This window comes from Sycon ciliatum, chromosome 1, assembly GCF_964019385.1.
Source record: "Sycon ciliatum chromosome 1, ocSycCili1.1, whole genome shotgun sequence".
In the NCBI taxonomy this organism is placed as follows: Eukaryota; Metazoa; Porifera; class Calcarea; order Leucosolenida; family Sycettidae; genus Sycon; species Sycon ciliatum.
The window spans coordinates 31,801,940-31,807,939 of NC_088643.1; positions in this window are offsets into that span (position 1 = coordinate 31,801,940).

The window sequence follows — 6,000 nt, forward strand, 5'->3', positions numbered from 1 at the left end:
CGTACCGTACCAGCCAAGACAGCTGGCCACAATATAATATCGCTACAACAATAGCAGATTTCCACGCAGATGGGAAGACTCCTGCACGATATGACAAGAGACGCCGAGACCTTTGAGGTCGGCAGAGCAGCCTGGCCCCGCCACCACTTCTCGCACATATTCGGGAATATAGTGGACTTTCGTATAAAAATAAAATAAAATAAAATAAATAGCAAGCACAGGGGATACGACAAGGAAGGCACCAGCACTTTAAGGACTTCATTTGGAATACCGTCTTTTCCAGGAGACTTGCAGCTCTTTAAAAGACGTTTCAGTTGTTTGCGGACCACACCAGTTGTTGTAAAGACCTCCAGAAGTGGAGCGCGCAGCTCTGGAGCTGGGTGCAGGGGCGGGATAACCCAGTTCGGATCGTCGGGAAGGCCGGGAGAGACAAACTGTTTGTTCAGAGTGTCCGCAATGGACTTTGCCTCAGATTGACTGTTGCCATCAGGATCAATCAAGCACTGGATTGGGGCGCGAGAGACACTGGGACGCTGGGTGCGAATGAACTGATAGAGAGAAGGACGATTGGGTGATGAGATTGTTGCAGAGAGGGAGCTGATGTAAGAGCCGCGGTAGGTTTTACGGGATAGGTATTTGACAAAGTTGCGTTGAACTCGGTAGACCTCCATATTGACAGGTGTTGGAAATTTTCGGCTCACACTGAAGAGGTCTCGTTTACGTTTCACGGCAGATACGAGGACAGTCGACACCCAGGGTGGATTGGATGTCACAGAAGATGTGCGTGTGTTTGGCCGACAAGAATGGGTGGAAAAAATCAGCGAGATGGTGCTGGAAGGTTTGTTCCAGGACGATTGAAAATCAATCGACTGCGTCGTCAACAGTTGGGGAGTTGCCTGGGCGTAGAAATGACCAGTTGAGGAAAATGTTATTAACTCCAAAGCACGAAAAAGGCCAAAAACTAAACCAAGAACATGTGCAATAACATGTTATTTAGAAAGACAGGACAAGTGAATAATTAGTCAGTCCATTGTTCATCATCGACGGTTACGTCGGCAAGCGAGCCTCCGCCACTGCCAAAGCAGCGTGGGCTCCGCAGGAGGGTGCAAATTTCAAACCAAAATTTAAACGCCTACAACCGCGAATGCACATGATACAGGATTTCAGAAGGCTGAAGGAAATCCTGCATCTAACAAATGCCATAACATGAGAGTAATGCTCACCCCTCTTCTCAGCCAACAGATGAGCAATTCGTTTATACAGTGCTGTTGATGCTGGACCCATTCCGCCACTGGCTGACATGACCGCCGGAACAAAGGAGGCTTGCTCAACCTGCCTCACCCGCTCCTCATAGTGCCTTCTCTTTTCTTTTTCATGTCGCTGATACACAATACTCAATAGTATGTGGTGCAGATCGATTTGAGCGTGAGTGAGGATTAAAAACCCGTATATCAATGAGTGTACGCTCAAAACGACTGCCCCACAAACCATTGGCAGCGACATCCAACCGGGCACGGTCTTCCACATTTGCGGTCCGGTAGCGAAGAGTCCAGAGAGAGTAGAGTCCAGTGTCTGATGTCACAATAATTATAATTATTTTGGTTTGTTTGTGCCATATGCCTGACGCTATCCCGTACCTGTCCCGTACCATCAAGAATACGGTACAATCAAGAGAATGAGTAGGGTATATATGCGGAGTGTATCGGGGTAATGCATTCAGTGCAGTAACATTTTGTGTGGATTTGTGTGCGAGGCCGAGATCCCGGCACTAGCAGGCTGGCTGGGCCGCCTGTCGACCAGCCCGGGAATCGCATGTAGGCCGATAGCATAATAATTATAACGTATATAGATGTATAGCAGGGAGTCGTATTATGTAAACGACTCAGTGCTGTCTAGGGAGATTTTCTTGAAAGAAATACGAAGTAGGGAGATGAAGAAATGCAATTAGAATGGACGTTAGTTGCCGAATATGTGACATGATGCGTCAGCTAAAACAACCTTTGGAAGAGAGATCCCGTCGTCTCCAAAATAATCCTGAACGGGCGAGTCAGCGCCAGTCACAGGAAACGTCGGAAGAGAGATCCCGTCGACTCCAGAACGTCCGTGATCGGCAGAGTCAGCGCCGGTAACAGGAAACGTCGGAAGAGAGATCCCGTCGACTCCAGAACATTCGTGATCGGCAGAGTCAGCCCCGGTCACAGGAAACGGCAGGACAGACATCGCGTCGATTCCAGAACGCCCGTGATCGGCAGAGTCAGCGCCGGTCACAAGGGGTGTGCGGATAATGCTCGAAAAGGTGGCAGATTCTGCTCGAAAAGCAGTGAAATTGGCAGAACCATACAAACCTATGGCGGGCAATTCCTCGAATTCTGCTCCATTTCTTTATCCACATACCAAACATGCAGGAAACTTACCAAAAAAGTACCGAATTTGCCAATTTTTCTGCCAGCAATATATGCCTACCGTTCACAGGAAACGTAACAAAAAAATTAAAAATTAAAAATATACAAAAAATATTAACGCCGTAGCAACAGACGTTACTTCAGTATCGTTTGGCGCTAGCCAGGGTTCACACGGCTTTGGCACGTCACATGCATGATGAGCAAGCAAAAAAGCATAGCGTAGGGCCCTGAGCTTCCAAGCTCTCTCGTATAGGAGACTGTAAAGTTATGTAATGTCCAAATTTCGACGTGAGCAGCAGGTCACTCGCGTTGATTTTTTCGACGTGCGAGCCAAATAACGCGAGCTGAACTTTCGCGTCGCAGACATCCCGTCGACGCGCAGAAAAACTAAATCTGCAGCCTCTTTTGCCGTCGGACAGGATACGTATTTTAGGAGACTGTAAAGTTATGTAATGTGCTCCACAGGCAACCATGCATTCGGCGTCGTCATTGGCTCAACAGGTCAATGTACATGTATTACTACAAAAAGGCCAGAAAATCCGATTCCTGTATTAAAATCAACTAATGTTCGCTGGCGATTTAATTTCGCTGATTTCGCCGCTTGGTACCAACCGGCCAAAGTAAACGCAGGCCAAAGTTTGTCATATAGGCAAATGATGCATGATTGAGCAATGGATGCATGTGAGAGCAAAAATACCGATCGATTTCAAATTTGACGTGAAACTGCGCGTCACGTCGGAAATAACGTGCATCTTAACCTCTCTAATCGAGAGGTTTCTATTTCTCATCGGCCAAAATTTGTTGATTTACAATATAATAGCAATGAAAAGTATGAATGCCGCAGACATCACCACGCAACATGACAATTTGTTCAAGGTTTGGTTTTGTGTGTTTCCAAAATCGATTTTCACGTTCCGATCATCAGTGGAAATACGGAACTAAAGAGATCAAGGGAAAAACAAAGGTTAAAAATCCAAAGAAGTGTGACACATGACGGGTAACTTGTGGTAAGTTTTACAAAAAGTGAGAACTAAAATAAAGAGTAAGTGTGACAAACGGGCATGAACAGTGCAGAAACAACTCATGAACACGGGGTGCAAACTCACGAAAATAACCTAAGTGCTAAAACATGTTCTTTTTGCTTACACAAATCGGGCTTATGCGTACGAATACAAACAGCTTCAAGGACCTTCAACTGCTGGACATAACGGGCACGACACAGTACAGAGAAGTGGGAATCATCATACACACTCAAACAATCAGGACGAGATAACAAATGCAAATACACAGCTGACTTCTTACGAATTTCACCCTCATCAGCTCCATCACCTTCCCTGCCACCTGACTCCTCCTCGTCCGTTTTATCACCATCACCACCAGCCGTCTCACCGTCATCCGCCTCGTCTTCATCCGCCGCCTCGTCATTACCCGCCTCGTCGTCATCTGTATCCTCGCCGTCATCCGCCTCGTCGTCATCTGTATTCTCGTCATCCGCCGCATCATCACCCAGCTCATATTCACCACCAGTCAGTCGTCTGATACCATCCATGTTCTCCTTCCTACGTCTGTCCCTTGTCACTGTCCTTACCTCATCTAAGGACAGTGACACGGGACAGACGTAGGAAGGAGAACATGGATGGTATCAGACGACTGACTGGTGGTGAATATGAGCTGGGTGATGATGCGGCGGATGACGAGAATACAGATGACGACGAGGCGGATGACGGCGAGGATACAGATGACGACGAGGCGGGTAATGACGAGGCGGCGGATGAAGACGAGGCGGATGACGGTGAGACGGCTGGTGGTGATGGTGATAAAACGGACGAGGAGGAGTCAGGTGGCAGGGAAGGTGATGGAGCTGATGAGGGTGAAATTCGTAAGAAGTCAGCTGTGTATTTGCATTTGTTATCTCGTCCTGATTGTTTGAGTGTGTATGATGATTCCCACTTCTCTGTACTGTGTCGTGCCCGTTATGTCCAGCAGTTGAAGGTCCTTGAAGCTGTTTGTATTCGTACGCATAAGCCCGATTTGTGTAAGCAAAAAGAACATGTTTTAGCACTTAGGTTATTTTCGTGAGTTTGCACCCCGTGTTCATGAGTTGTTTCTGCACTGTTCATGCCCGTTTGTCACACTTACTCTTTATTTTAGTTCTCACTTTTTGTAAAACTTACCACAAGTTACCCGTCATGTGTCACACTTCTTTGGATTTTTAACCTTTGTTTTTCCCTTGATCTCTTTAGTTCCGTATTTCCACTGATGATCGGAACGTGAAAATCGATTTTGGAAACACACAAAACCAAACCTTGAACAAATTGTCATGTTGCGTGGTGATGTCTGCGGCATTCATACTTTTCATTGCTATTATTAAACTTTTATCTCCACGTAGATTATTTGTATATTTACAATATAAGGAGATAAAAATTAAAGAAAGAGCAAAACAAAAGTAGATGATTATTAGAGAAACAACAATCCGCAATAAATTCTGCAAATACTTTTGCCTAACTCATAATATTCAAACCGATTGAAACGTTTTTGCAATACAGTGATGTGGCCAATCATGATCAACGGAAAAAGACAATTCCATCAGTTCTTATAACATGTACGATGAGCTAGGCAAAAAAGCATAAAAGCATAGCGTAGGGCCCTGAGCTTCCAAGCTCTCTCGTTAGTTCATGCATTATTCATCTGGCCTGGGTAGCTACTTGCGTGTCCATGTTTGCCATAGCTACCCAGGCCCTTTATCTTGCGTTGCTTCTCTCTTCAACGCTCTCTCAGGCTCTTCAATAAGCTCTCTTCAACTCTCTCTCTCTCTCTCTCTCTCTCTCTCTCTCTCTCTCTCTCTCTCTCTCTCTCTCTCTCTCTTCAATAATCACCATGTACATGTAGTCGTTTCGTTCGCCCTGGTCTCTAATAAATGTCGTTCCACCAACCTACCTGTTCCCGTGGTCAGTCTCTTGTTCGGACCCAACATTATCATATAACTTAAGAACCTTCCAAGTAACAGTTAGTTGGAAGGCTGTTGGAGTGCGCATCCAAGATGTGCTAAAGCTGTTAGCCAGTTACTAACGGGTTGGTTCACATGAGCAAAATCGGCGCCGCAAGACATCGGCGGTGAGCCAGCTCCCGATCCGTTGCGCATACGGTTCGAGTACCAAATCTACTACAAAGTAGTACAGAATGTGCCCAAATGCTACGACAGGTTTGCCAATTGAAGCTTGAATTCTATGGCTGTGTTTACATGAGAAATTTCAACCCGGGTCGAGTTCAGCCCGGGTTGAAAGTCTGTACGATAGACAAAAGAGGTGAGCGTTTACATGAAGACAGTTGACCCGGGTCAAATACTGATATGCCGCCAAAAGTCCACTTCTACAGTAACTGTTCTGTATGGTCACGTGAATCTGTTCGCGCGAAATGTGCATCTGCATTCTGCAGTGCCGTTCAAACCTGGCGCGAGATACGCACAGAAGTACGTTTGTACGATTTTCTTGACCCGGGTTGATTTCAACCCTCCCCTTGGGGCGAAATTTCAACCCGGGTCAAGCGCAATGCGTCATGTAAACGCGCCATTCACTTTGTGTACATGGCGGGTTGAAAT